Source organism: Bombina bombina, chromosome 5 (assembly GCF_027579735.1).
Source record: "Bombina bombina isolate aBomBom1 chromosome 5, aBomBom1.pri, whole genome shotgun sequence".
In the NCBI taxonomy this organism is placed as follows: domain Eukaryota; kingdom Metazoa; phylum Chordata; class Amphibia; order Anura; family Bombinatoridae; genus Bombina; species Bombina bombina.
Window position 1 is genome coordinate 749,154,295 of NC_069503.1, and position 15,913 is coordinate 749,170,207.

The 15,913-nt window shown below is 38.9% G+C and overlaps 1 protein-coding gene across 3 annotated transcripts in view; it reads right to left on the minus strand.

Moving 5' to 3' along the window:
- LOC128660792 (cytidine monophosphate-N-acetylneuraminic acid hydroxylase-like) overlaps window positions 1-15,913 on the minus strand; it is a 301,003-nt gene that overhangs the window by 126,165 nt on the left and 158,925 nt on the right. The window lies entirely within an intron of this gene.

Below are 15,913 nucleotides of genomic sequence, written 5' to 3' on the forward strand. Positions count from 1 at the left end.
CCTTTGGGGTATTTTAAAGAGAATGGTAGAGCAACACAACCCCTCCAGCAAAGAGCAGCTAAAAAAATATCTCTGAAGAACGGCAGAACATCTCTCCAGAAATTTGTACGACACTGGTCTCCTCCATGCCAATTGAGTCTGTCGCCAAAAATAAAGGTGGACATGCAATGTATTGAAAAAAATAAAAGATTTAAATCTCAGTAATGAAAGGTTCACTGACTTGTGTTGCATTGAGGCCAGTATTTTTAATATAGTAAATCTAAACTGCTAGTTTTTAATTTTACATAAGAGCAAATACCCTACTGTAAAACTTAGACATAATGCAGTTACTGTTAGGTTATACAATTTTAAATCATTTGACATTTAAGTGATATAGCACTGGGGTGTACTCATTTCTGTTGTATACTGTATATATATATATATATATATATATATATATATATATATATATCCACCTGCATTCAGCCCTGAGTAGGGTTTGTTCTAGCTTGCCCCCTCTTATGCCTAGGGAGATTTTCTCAATCCCTTGGCATTTAATATCTTGGGGATTGGATTGATGATGTAATAAAAATGAGATGCGACAGAGGTGAGCACTTTGCCCTCTTCTTGATCTTGTGTTTGCATTTTTGATATTTCTGACATTTTCTTGGAGTCTGACACTTAGTTTTCGACTGATCATGCCCACATAGATTTTGGAACAAGTACAGTACAATGCATATATCACACTCTTTGTAGTGCAACTAATACAGCTCTTCATTCTATGTGTTTGTCCAAAGCGATCTTGAATGGTGCTGGTCTTTTTAATATAGTTGCAACTAGAGCAAGACCTACAAGGAAAGGAACCGGGTGCAATGGAGGTCTTGGTTTTTCCCACTTGGAAGTGGCTGCTTGAGACCATATTCTTGATATTGTGGGTACAACAGTTTCCTTAAATGATAGAGCACATGCTTCAGAGTATATTTACCCCAGTGGAGACCGATTGTTATTCGTTTAATAAAAACTTTTTCTTAAAAATAGCTGATATTATAAGTAAAGACAGAACTGAGAGACAAACCAAAAGAACTGTAGATTTGGACAATATGTTAAAAAATAACTCTGTAGAGGCAACAATTCCAGCATCGTCACTTGAGTCTGCCCTCAAAGAAGTACATACAATTATGTTTAAACAAGAGAAGGTATGGTGGGATCACAAATTTTTTGATAAATATATAGAACAAAAACTGATACGTAGAGGCTTGAGGATTCAACTGTTCCCCGCTTTTGAATTTGAGAATCATACCTTTAACTGAAGAATGGGAAACTGCCCTCACTGAATGTTCTGTTGAACTTATGAACATTTCAATTAAACACAACAAAGATAAGTATGATAAATTGGAACTTATAATTCAAGAACAATACAATAAATTAAAAACATTTAAAACTCATACTGACTTTGAAAAATTATATAAAAAAACCAAAAGGAATTAGACCAGTATATTAAAGAACTTACGGTTAGATTTAGAGTTCTGCGGCCAAAGGGGTGCGTTAGCTATGCATGCTTTTTTTTCCCCGCACCTTTTAAATACCGCTGGTATTTAGAGTTCAGAGAAGGGCTGCGTTAGGCTCCAAAAAAGGGAGCGTAGAGCATATTTACCGCCACTTCAACTCTCGATACCAGCGGTGCTTACGGACGCGGCCAGCTTCAAAAACTTGCTCGTGCACGATTCCCCCATAGGAAACAATGGGACAGTTTGAGCTGGAAAAAAAACTAACACCTGCAAAAAAGCAGCGTTCAGCTCCTAACGCAGCCCCATTGTTTCCTATGGGGAAACACTTCCTAAATCTGCACCTAACACCCTAACATATACCCCGAGTCTAAACACCCCTAACCTTACACTTATTAACCCCTAATCTGCCGCCCCCGCTATCGCTGACCCCTGCATATTATTATTAACCCCTAATCTGCCGCTCCGTACACCGCCGCAACCTACATTATCCCTATGTACCCCTAATCTGCTGCCCCTAACACCGCTGACACCTATATTATATTTATTAACCCCTAATCTGCCGCCCCCGCTATCGCTGACCCCTGCATATTATTATTAACCCCTAATCTGCCGCTCCGTACACCGCCGCAACCTACATTATCCCTCTGTACCCCTAATCTGCTGCCCCTAACACCGCCGACACCTATATTATATTTATTAACCCCTAATCTGCCGCCCCGCTATCGCTGAGCCTGCATATTATTATTAACCCCTAATCTGCCGCTCCGTACACCGCCAAAACCTACATTATCCCTATGTACCCCTAATCTGCTGCCCCTAACACAGCTGACCCCTATATTATATTTATTAACCCCTAATCTGCCGCCCCCAAGGTCGCCTCCACCTACCTACAATTATTAACCCCTAATCTGCCGACCGGACCACACCAATCAGATTGAGCTCGCATTCTATTGGCTGTTCCGATCGGCCAATCGGATTGAACTTGATTCTGATTGGCTGATTCCATCAGCCAATCAGAATTTTCCTACCTTAATTCCGATTGGCTGATAGAATCCTATCAGCCAATCGGAATTCGAGGGACGCCATCTTGGATGACGTCATTTAAAGGAACCTTCATTTGGACTTAGGACATCGCAAGAAGAGGATGGATCCGCGCCGGAGGTCTTCAAGATGGAGCCGGTCGTCATCGGATGGAAAAACAGAGAAGATGCGGCTTGGATGAAGATGTTTGCCGGTACGGATCGACTCTTCTGCCCGGATAGGATGAAGACTTCTGCCCAAAGATGGAATTCTTCAGCCGCCGCTTGGATCCAGACTTTAGCCGGAGGATGGACGTCACTCTTCAGCCCCTGCTTGGGCTTGGATGAAGATTTCGGCGGCTCTTCTGGACAGATCGGGACCCGGTGTGGTGAAGACAAGGTAGGGAGATCTTCAGGAGCTTAGTGTTAGGTTTATTTAAGGGGGGTTTGGGTTAGATTAGGGGTATGTGGGTGGTGGGTTGTAATGTTGGGGGGGGGTATTGTATGTTTTTTTTTACAGGCAAAAGAGCTGAATTCTTTGGGGCATGCCCCGCAAAGGGCCCTTTTCAGGGCTGGTAAGGTAAAAGAGCTTTTCTATTTTAATTTTAGAATAGGGTAGGGCATTTTTTTTATTTTGGGGGTCTTTGTTATTTTATTAGTGGGCTTAGAGTAGGTGTAATTAGTTTAAAATTGTTGTAATATTTTTCTAATGTTTGTAAATATTTTTTTATTTTTTGTAACTTAGTTCTTTTTATTTTTTGTACTTTAGTTAATTTATTTCATTGTATTTATTTGTAGGTATTGTATTTAATTAATTTATTGATAGTGTAGTGTTAGGTTTAATTGTAGATAATTGTAGGTAGTTTATTTAATTAATTTATTGATAGTGTAGTGTTAGGTTTAATTGTAACTTAGGTTAGGATTTATTTTACAGGTAATTTTGTAATTATTTTAACTAGGTAGCTATTAAATAGTTATTAACTATTTAATAGCTATTGTACCTGGTTAAAATAATTACAAAGTTGCCTGTAAAATAAATATTAATCCTAAAATAGCTACAATATAATTATAATTTATATTGTAGCTATATTAGGATTTATTTTACAGGTAAGTATTTAGCTTTAAATAGGAATAATTTATTTAATAATAGTTAATTTATTTCGTTAGATTTAAATTATATTTAAGTTAGGGGGGTGTTAGGGTTAGACTTAGCTTTAGGGGTTAATACATTTATTATAGTAGCGGTGTGGTCCGGTCGGCAGATTAGGGGTTAATAATTGTAGGTAGGTGGAGGCGACGTTGGGGGCGGCAGATTAGGGGTTAATAAATATAATATAGGGGTCGGCTGTGTTAGGGGCAGCAGATTAGGGGTACATAGGGATAATGTAGGTTGCGGCGGTGTACGGAGCGGCAGATTAGGGGTTAAAAAAAATATGCAGGTGTCAGCGATAGCGGGGGCGGCAGATTAGGGGTTAATAAATATTATGTAGGTGTCGGCGGTGTTAGGGGCAGCAGATTAGGGGTACATAGGGATAATGTAGGTGGCGGCGGTGTGCGGTCGGCAGATTAGGGGTTAAAAAATTTTAATAGAGTGGCGGCGATGTGGGGGGGGCCTCGGTTTAGGGGTACATAGGTAGTTTATGGGTGTTAGTGTACTTTAGAGCACAGTAGTTAAGAGCTTTATAAACCGGCATTAGCCCAGAAAGCTCTTAACTACTGACTTTTTTCTGCGGCTGGAGTTTTGTCGTTAGAATTCTAACGCTCACTTCAGCCACGACTCTAAATACCAGCGTTAGAAAGATCCCATTGAAAAGATAGGATACGCAATTGACATAAGGGGATCTGCGGTATGGAAAAGTCGCAAAGTGAGCGTTAGACCCTTTCCTGACTGACTCTAAATACCAGCGGTAGCCCAAAACCAGCGTTAGGAGACTCTAACGCTGGTTTTGACGGCTAACGCCAAACTCTAAATCTAGCCGTTAGAGACACTAAACAAGGCAAACTATTTAGGGACATTCATGACTATAAATAGAAACAAAAAGTTTACAAATGGAGAAGGAGGAATTTCTATAAAAAAACCTCTAGATCATTTCAGGCCAATACAATTCAGAGTGATGTGTCAAACACAGACGAGGAGGACAATGACAGTAGTGAGAATAGTACCACACTGCCTATACCATCTACCTCTCTTTCAGTTTACCATCTAGAAACAAAAGAAATACTTTTTTAGATTCTGGCACACCCGAAGAGGCTGAACCACCAGATGAGGAAAGAAATATAAACAAAAGAGCAACAAGATCAAGGGGCCATTCCAGAGCGTACCACAGGGGAGGCCGCTCTTTGAGGAGAGCACCCAGCCCCTTCTCTCAAATGAGACTAAATCCTTAAAAGTTATTAATCTCTCATCTCATGAACTAACCCCCGCCCATTTATCAGTGTTATCTAAGGGTCTATCCTATTGTCCAACTGGTAATTTAAATACATTTGAAGCCATTAAAGACATTCAATTATATGTATGCAAACTAAGCCTAAAGAAATTCTTTGCCAAAAAATCTGATCCCACCATGACAGAGGATGATGCACTAGCCTTACGTGACCTGGAAAGTCTGATAAATGAAAGTAGCAATGAACCTGTGCATTGGAGAACAAATCTCAAATCAAAAATCGACTTCTGTACCCAAATATAATACTTCTCCACAACTTGAAGTATTTAATCAAGTAGTCTATCATGAAATCTCCCAGATCAAAACTGGACCTCCACTCACTAACTTAACTCCCAAAGAGAAATTGGCACTTAAAGCGATACAAAAATGGGTTGATGTGATAATTAGAGAAGCAGACAAGGTGGGCAATATTGTCATCTGGCCCACAGTGATGTATCTTAAACAGGTTGAGAAGCAACTTAAAAATAAACAATGCTATCGGAAATTATTTAATAATCCCAGTGAAGCTTATATCAAAATATACAATAACATTATTAAAGAAGCTCAAGTTATGGGTGTAATTAATTATGATGAAACCAAATTTCTCTCTGTTAAAGAACGCAAAGTCAATACCTTTTACCTCATCCCAAAGGTAGACAAAAATATTGAGACCCCCCGGGTAGACCCATTTTATCCAGCAACGAGTGCCTATCTGAACGTGCCAGTCAGTATGTTGATCATAGGTTGAGGGAATTTGTAGAGGCCCTCCCTTCTTTCGTGAAAGGCACAATGCAAGTATTACACAGGCTTGACAACATTACTGTCAGGAAAGAAACTTGGTTGATAACCGCGGATGTTGAGTCCCTATACACTTCCATAGCGCACAATAGAGGACTCCAAGCGGAACAATTTTTCCTAGAAGAGGGTTCTAAGGAAAAACCTACTCATCATCACTTCATTCTTCAACTACTGGAATTTGTACTCAAATATAATTTTTTCACTTTTGCCAACCAGTTTTATTTACAGATACAAGGCACGGCAATGGGCACAGCATGCACACCTACATATGCCAACCTCTTCCTAGGGTGATGGGAGAGACAATGTGTATTTTCTGACACCTTTACAGATGATACCAATTAAATACCACTTTGGATTCGTTACATAGACAATATCATGTTTTTTTATGGGAAGGAACCCAGGAGGAATTAAAGACATTCTTGTGTAAACTAAATGACAACACGTTGAATATTAAATTAACGTATATCATGAGTCAATCCAAGATAGAGTTTCTGGATCTGACGATATTCAAAGATGAAGATTGCAAAATTCACACTGACTTATTTAGAAAACCCACTGCCACTAACAGCTTATTACACAAAACCAGTGCCCATGCCACTGGCACTACTAAATCCCTACCAGTAGGGGAATTTCTTAGAATCAGGAGAAACTGTAGTGACTTAACACTCTTCAAAACACAGGCTAAAGATCTGGAGAAGAGACTGTTGGATAGAGGATACAGCAGAAGAGGTATTAAAAAAGCCAGATCCAGAGCTCTAAATACCAACCGAATGGACTTACTCAAGAAGAAAAAAAAGCAAGGAGAAAGATGACCAAACCCGACCAGTGACGTGCAGTGAGGTCAGAGGCTGGTGAGGCAATGGCTATGATACGCGCAGGAAGCACACACACACACATATATATATATATATATATATATATATATATATGAACTGTAATTACACACATAGGACAGTTGCCTCACCTGCCTCCTATGACTGCACATCACTGATTCACAGTTATCTGTAGTACCCCAGTGAAAACCATGATTTATTGCCTGTTATCTGACAGTAGAGGGGATGTGAGGTCTTGATACTGATACTGGTTTTGCTATGTGTATGGTAACTAAATGCTGCTGAGGGGCTTTAGAAACTAGGGCCTTTCTTCTAATGACTTTAATTCAATCAGAACATGCCTCATATTAATGATTATGGTTTGTGTAAAACAGTCTGACACTGTACCATGGTCAAAACTAAATTTATGTCTATACGACTAATAGGTTAGCACTCAATAGGCTATGTGATGTATTTGATAATATATATAGTGTACACCAAAAAGACACAATGTGAAGAGTATAAACTATTATCATATAATGTACTATTGGTCAAATATTAAAACAATTGAACATGGAAAAAAATATAATAGAAAGTCTTTTGAATGGTGAAATGAAATGATATTAAGGCAGCAATCTGTAGCGGACCCGGCCTGGATCCAAGAGGGTAATCTATAAACGAGAGAAGAGACAGATGCGCCACATGGCCCAATATTATTTGATCCACAAAGGTTAAACGATCAGGTTGTGTTAAATTAGACTCAGATTGTGAGTCTAATTTAACACAACCTGATCGTTTAACCTTTGTGGATCAAACAATATTGGGCCATGTGGCGCATCTGTCTCTTCTCTCGTTTATACAAAACTAAATTTAGCATACTTGTAAAATATACAACACCCTTTTGAGTCTGTATTTGCACAGAGGGGGACACAATGGATGACACAAAAGTTTTGAAAAAAAATACATTGAGCTAACAATGAAGTAAATATTGATAAACTGCACAAATTACTGTAAAGTGAAATTTATTTTAAACTAAACCAAATAAACTGCTGTATTTTGTTATAGACACTTTTATTTATATTTTTAGCAGTCAGAAACCATATCAGTATGTATTTTATTAAAGTGAAAGTGTTAAACTAAACAAAATTAAGTAGCTTTCCTGTATGTCATTTGAGAAATGTATTTTTTTAGCAAAGTAAACTAAATATTATGCTTTCACCCCAAGATAAATTATATATTGTATGTGTGTGAGAATACCATTTATCTTGGGGTAAAAGCATAATATTTAGTTTACTTTGCTAAAAATAAAATTCTCAAATGACATACAGGAAAGCTACTTAATTTTGTTAAGTTTAACACTTTCACTTTAATAAAATACATACTGATATGGTTTCTGACTGCTAAAAAAATAAAATAAAAGTGTCTATAACAAAATACAGCAGTTTATTTGGTTTGGTTTAATATAAATTTCATTATATATATATATATATATATATATATATATATATATATATATATATATATATATATATATATATATATATATATATATATATATATATACATACATATATACAGGGAGTGCAGAATTATTAGGCAAATGAGTATTTTGACCACATCATCCTCTTTATGCATGTTGTCTTACTCCAAGCTGTATAGGCTCGAAAGCCTACTGCCAATTAAGCATATTAGGTGATGTGCATCTCTGTAATGAGATGGGGGTGTGGTCTAATGACATCAACACCCTATATCAGGTGTGCATAATTATTAGGCAACTTCCTTTCCTTTGGCAAAATGGGTCAAAAGAAGGACTTGACAGGCTCAGAAAAGTCAAAAATAGTGAGATATCTTGCAGAGGGATGCAGCACTCTTAAAATTGCAAAGCTTCTGAAGCGTGATCATCGAACAATCAAGCGTTTCATTCAAAATAGTCAACAGGGTCGCAAGAAGCGTGTGGAAAAACCAAGGCGCAAAATAACTGCCCATGAACTGAGAAAAGTCAAGCGTGCAGCTGCCAAGATGCCACTTGCCACCAGTTTGGCCATATTTCAGAGCTGCAACATCACTGGAGTGCCCAAAAGCACAAGGTGTGCAATACTCAGAGACATGGCCAAGGTAAGAAAGGCTGAAAGACAACCACCACTGAACAAGACACACAAGCTGAAACGTCAAGACTGGGCCAAGAAATATCTCAAGACTGATTTTTCTAAGGTTTTATGGACTGATGAAATGAGAGTGAGTCTTGATGGGCCAGATGGATGGGCCCGTGGCTGGATTGGTAAAGGGCAGAGAGCTCCAGTCCGACTCAGACTCCAGCAAGGTGGAGGTGGAGTACTGGTTTGGGCTGGTATCATCAAAGATGAGCTTGTGGGGCCTTTTCGGGTTGAGGATGGAGTCAAGCTCAACTCCCAGTCCTACTGCCAGTTTCTGGAAGATACCTTCTTCAAGCAGTGGTACAGGAAGAAGTCTGCATCCTTCAAGAAAAACATGATTTTCATGCAGGACAATGCTCCATCACACGCGTCCAAGTACTCCACAGCGTGGCTGGCAAGAAAGGGTATAAAAGAAGAAAATCTAATGACATGGCCTCCTTGTTCACCTGATCTGAACCCCATTGAGAACCTGTGGTCCATCATGAAATGTGAGATTTACAAGGAGGGAAAACAGTACACCTCTCTGAACAGTGTCTGGGAGGCTGTGGTTGCTGCTGCACGCAATGTTGATGGTGAACAGATCAAAACACTGACCGAATCCATGGATGGCAGGCTTTTGAGTGTCCTTGCAAAGAAAGGTGGCTATATTGGTCACTGATTTGTTTTTGTTTTGTTTTTGAATGTCAGAAATGTATATTTGTGAATGTTGAGATGTTATATTGGTTTCACTGGTAAAAATAAATAATTGAAATGGGTATATATTTGTTTTTTGTTAAGTTGCCTAATAATTATGCACAGTAATAGTCACCTGCACACACAGATATCCCCCTAAAATAGCTATAACTAAAAACAAACTAAAAACTACTTCCAAAACTTTTCAGCTTTGATATTAATGAGTTTTTTGGGTTCATTGAGAACATGGTTGTTGTTCAATAATAAAATTAATCCTCAAAAATACAACTTGCCTAATAATTCTGCACTCCCTGTATATATATTATATATATATATATATATATATATATATATATATATATATATATATATATATATATATATATATATATATATAACAGGGAAGGGAACTGCACTCTCAGACTGGACTGGGTACACATCCTATCACCCTGCAACATGCACAGCCCTGGGTGCTCAATAGCACTCACATGTAGCTATACTGTCCCCAGAGTCCAAGGCAGTTAACCCCACATAAGTCTGTGAACCATTGACCAGTTTGTTTGATTGAGAGATTGCATTGTGTGGCTGTGTTAGGTACCCAGGTTTTGGGAGATACCTTGACGTGGTACCTGGGGTTGTCCCATTTGTCCAGATGCATTAACTAACTCTTCCAGTTTTGCTTTTAATCTTAGCTGAGAGCTTGCAAGAGAGTGCTGGACTCCCTCTGTATGTTGTATTAATTTGTTTTGTAATTTTCCCTCTTGGCCTTGCACCCAGACTTGCCTGGGGTAACTGCTTGGGACTCTGGGGACAGTATAGATACCTGTGAGTGCTATTGAGCAACCAGGGCTATGGATGTTGCAGGATCATTGGATATTTACCCAGTCCAGTCTGAGAGTGCAGTCCCCTTCAATGTTTTGTTTATATCTAGGGTGATTACATAATTATGTGAACCCTTGACTTGTTCACAGTTTGTTTTATTGAGAACTGTATCAAGGCTCAGCACACCCAAAATGATACACAACAGGCAAGCTCAGGTCAAATAATCTTTAAACGCCTTTAATGTGAAACCAAAGGAAACAGACTGTGTGGCCTCCACTTGAAGAAAACTTGTGTTAGAGCTGAAACATTTGGCTATGAGCCTGTTTAATTTGTTTTCACATTAAAGAATATTTGACCCGAGCTTGCCTTCTGTGTATCATTTTGGGTGTGCTGAGCTTGATACAGTGAGTGTGTGTGTGTATATATATATATATATATATATATATATATATATATTTATACAGTATGTAGTTTGCTGCACCCTGGGTTGTTGCCACTATACGCCTGGAGTGCATTCTGCTTTTACTATATATATATATATATATATATATATATATATATATATATATATATATATATATATATGTGTGTGTGTGTGTGTGTGTGTGTGCTTCCTGCGCGTATCATAGCCATTGCCTCACCAGCCTCTGACCTCACTGCACGTCACTGTTGTACTGTACTTGTTCCAAAATCCATGTGGGCATGATCAGTTGAAAACTAAGTGTCAGACTACAAGAACATGTCAGAAATATAAAAAATGCAACAAAAGATCAAGAAGAGGGCAAAGTGCTTACCTCTGTCGCTTCTCATTTTTTATTACATCATCAATCCAATCCCCAAGATATTAAATGCCAAGGGATTGAGAAAATCTCTATAGGCATAATAGGGGGCAAGCTAGAACAAGCCTTACTCAGGGCTGAATGCAGGTGGATTTACCTATTAGATTGTGTCCATCCGAAAGGATTAAATGAGCAAAATAATTACTACTGCTTCTTTTCACACTCTCTCATACTGGCCACTGGAAGTTCAGCATGGCACAGAACTCTCTGAGGATCTGAAAAAAAAGAATTGTTGCTCTTCATAAAGATGGCCTAGGTAGGCTATAAGAAGATTGCCAAGACCCTAAAACTGAGCTGCAGCATGGTGGGTAAGACCATACAGTGGTTTCACAGGACAGGTTCCACTCAGAACAGGCCTCGCCATGGTCGAAAAAGGAGTTGAGTGCACGTGCTCAGCATCATAACCAGAGGTTGCCTTTGGGAAATAAACATATGAGTACTGCATGGCTGCAGAGGTTGAATGGGTGGGGGGGTCAGCCTGTCAGTGCTCAGACCATACGCCCACAACTGCATCAAATTGGTCTGCATGGCCGTCATCCCAGAAGGAAGCCTCTTTTAAAGATGATGCACAAGAAAGCCTGCAAACAGTTTGCTGAAGACAAACACACTAAGGACATGGATTACTGGAAGATAAACTTATTTGGTTCAGATGGTGTCAAGCGTATGTGGAGTACAAAGACAAGTGTGTCTTGCCTACAGTCAAGCATGGTGGTGGGAGTGTTATGGTCTGGGCCTGCATGAGTGCTGCAAGCACTGGGGAGCTACAGTTCATTGAGAGAACCATGAATGCCAACATATACTGTGACATACTGAAGTAGAGCATGATCCCCTCCCTTCAGATACTGGGCCGCAGGGCAGTATTCCAACATGATAATGACCCCAAACACACCTCCAAGACTACCACTGCCTTGCTAAAGAAGCTGAGGTTAAAGGTGATGGACTGGCCCAGCATGTCTCTAGGTCTAAACCCTATTGAGCATCTGTGGGGCATCCTCAAACGGAAGGTGGGGGAGCGCAAGGTCTCTAACATCCACCAGCTCTGTGATGTCGTCATGAAGCAATGGAAGAGGACTCCAGTGACAATCTGTGAAGCTCTGGTGAACTCCATGTCCAAGAGGGTTAAGGCAGTGCAGGAAAATAATGGTGGCTACACAAAATATTGACACTTTAGGCCCAATTTTACACTGTTATACAGGCTGTACACTCACTACTTTACATTGTAGCAAAGTGTCATTTCTTTAGTGTTGTCACATGAAAAGATATAATAAAATATTTACAAAAATGTGAGGGGTGTACTCACTTTTGTGAGATATTGTATTATTTTTATTCATTGCCCATTAGGGTACTCTAGTCACTTGGTATTTATTCTACTTATATTATACCCATGACAGTAATTTGCATTCAAACTCAACCTTTGCTCCTAGTTAGACCGGTATCCCGCATACTCATGCATAATGCTATTTGCATATATGCACATACAATTGTATAATTCTGGTTACTAGGCAACTCGTATTTCATCTATGATTGCAATTTTATTTAAATCCATTTTGTGTTCCTAGTCAGATCCTTATACCGTATGCCCACACTTAATGTGACTCACATACATACACACATGGCATTCCCAGTTGCCAGGCTACCCGTATTTGCTCTGTATATTCCATTCAGTGTGACACGGCATTCACACCCCCCTATTCGACCTATCCACATGCAGTATGCATTTGAACCTATTTGGTTCCTCTCTGACCTTGACGTGTACTGATGTTCAGCCAATATAAACCTGGAGAGAAGGAGGCCGCCCCACCTTTGATAAAGCCATAGAGCGAAACATGTCAGGGGGAGCAGGGACGTAGCAGTCTCTCTCTTACACATTTTTTAACTTGCAGTTGTAGTTTACTCTGTGCACATAGTTTTATTTTACCTTAGCTGTAATTTTTTGGCAGACAAATGGTGGCGCCGTAGTCTAAATATTTTACTCCTGGTTGTGGAAACTTTCTATCTAGAATATTTGCGAGTCACTCATTACCAGCAGTTATGCTTAGCTGAACTAACCTATTCACTATTGTAATATATTGTTGGCAGACAATTGGTGTCTCCATATATTAGGGAATGTTAGTGTGTTGTGTTCTGCTTTTACATAACTAACCGGTAGACCATTTAATAATCTCCCCTTGGAACCCATTACCACACTTGCCTTACTAATATGTTGCCAGTCATATATCATTATGGAGTAATGCCGTATTAACCTCTTTAGCATGGGATACTGATACGTCAGTTTTACCAATTTAGCACCTAAGGCTACGTGGCAAGCTTGCCTATTAGCACAATAGTCACACAATATGCCCATTGAGGCTCTCTATGTACAACATTGATGCCTTTTTGTACCTCTGGTTATGAATATTAGTATCATATCCATAGATAACTGTCATTACCACTGGAAGACAGTTTATGAAACCGGATTGAGATTATTAGTAATTAACTCCTTGTACCAGTTGTGCATCTGCTACTATGTTAGTATCCCCAATCCACCGACCATTTAAGCTTGGTATGCACTCTATTTGCAATTAAGTATCCCATCTCACATATAGGATTTTGTACAATCTAACGAATACTGCCTTTAGGAACTCAGTTCCAAGTGAGATATATTGTCTTAGATCTGGTTACTTATTAAACATATATGTGATCTATATATTATGTGATTGAAAGTGGCTCTGCTACTACACTATTTCATTACAATACTGTGGCACACCCCTCCTCACCGTCGGAAGCAGTGGCGTCACTAGGGGGGTGCGGGCCACACCTGGGTGACACCCTCCAGGGGGTGACACCAAAAAAAAAATTTTTTTTTTTTTAAATTTTATTGAAATTCAAAAAAATACTATGCTGAGATGCATAGATTATTTTATTAGAGGCTGGCATTTGGGAACATTAGTGGGACTGGGGAAGTTGTAGACACACAATTTTTTTGCCCCTTGAGCCAGTGCTGCAATTTCAACAAATAGTTTTCCCGGCTGCTTTTCCTTGTTTGTACTTTGCTCCTCCCCTGCCCAATTTCACTATGAATGTTGTGGGTGTGCCGTGGGGCTTGCAAAGTTGCGCTGCTAGCCTAAACCTGCCTGCCTATCTGTGCTCAATGCTCAGTGACATGCGGCCCAGGGCTGTGCACTGACAGACTTGGAACAGAGTCAGAGAGCAGAATTTTCATAGTTTGCGCACCTAAACCTTTTCTTCAGTGATTTATTTTAGAGTGCTCTGTTTATCTTTCATTTGATGCTCTGCTGAGCCATGGAGCAGCTCTAGGCATGAGCTTCATAATTAATGCAGTGCAGTTTACATATTTTGTATGTGTGTGTCTGAGTTTTTGTGTGTCTCAGTGTTTTTGTGTGTGTGTCTGAGTGTGTTTCCGAGTGTTTGTGTGTGCATCTGAGTATGTTTTTAAGTGTGTCTGAGTGTTTACATGTGTGTTTGCCTGTGTTTTTGTGTGTGTCTGCTTTCTGGGGGGGGGGGTGACACCATGACTTACCGCACCGGGTGACACCAACCCTAGTGACGCCACTGGTGGGAAGATAATTTTGTAAGGCGAGAAACTCCAGTTAGGAGATATTCAGATACTGGTTTTCTAAATACCACAATAATAAATGTGATACGTTTCCACAACAGGCGATACAGCTACCCTGTGATTGTGCTGCACAGGATATTTTTACTCTGTGTTTTTGTGTTCTATTTAGTTTTTTAATTATCTTTGATAATAAAAGTTAAGTTTTAACCCCTTCATCCGGAGAAGAATAACAATAACTTCTCTTCCACTACAATATTATTTACCCATTTATAGTGTTGTTGAGTGCTATTCAAGTACACACTCTACCAGTGGTTCACTGGCCCTTGTGTCTCTAATTTCTCTTTTGTGTACAGCACCAGTCTTACTTTACATCCTTATATAGTGAGATATTATTCATTATCTGACAGGTTATCTATACATAACTTAATAAACAACACTTGTGGTGCCATCGTTTTTCTTCTCTTTTTTTTTCTCCAACATATATATATATACACATATATATATATATATATATATATATATATATATATATATATATATACGCACACAAACATAAAAAGTTAATGAAAATGGCAGATGCAGTATAGCCATAGGATAAACCGAGTTTGTCTTACTTTTATTGCACTTTGGTGGAGATTTTAATGGATTAAATAAAGTTGAAGTTTTATCCTATGGCTATACCACATCTGCCATTTTCATTAACTTTTTATATGCTCACTACTTAGCAGCAAGGTATCTGTCTATTAGGCATTGAGCGGTTGTGATACATGTGTGATATGGCAGGCCATATATGAGTGAATTGTTGGATGAACCAATGTTTTAACTGATCTATATGTTAGTTGAAGACCTGTCCTTAACTAGTTGTTATAATGCCCCATGCTTATATAATTATTAATGCTGACTGCTGACAAGAATTAAGTCTGCTTAACAGGGAACCACAAACACGTACACTATTAAGATGCCAAGAACATTTGTCTGAATAATAAACTCTCAGCACAAATAATGACACGTACACAGCTATGAAAAGAGGAACTATATACACAGTATTATCTCAGCAACAGTATAAAGGAGAGCTGGGACTTCCTCTTTTCGGATTCTCTATTCACGGGCAAAGATGCTGTGTGGATATTAAGTTGAAACTCCCAGAATCCCTATATTGTTCGGGCTGCAGTGACGGGAATCCCCAGCCAAAGTGGAACATATATGATGCATGATCTGGTGATGTAGTGATTTATTTTATTTTTATGTAAACAAGTTATTATACATTATTATTTAAGTTTGTTCTTTTCTTTTGTGAATAAACTATTATACCTATTAAGAATAGCAAGTAGT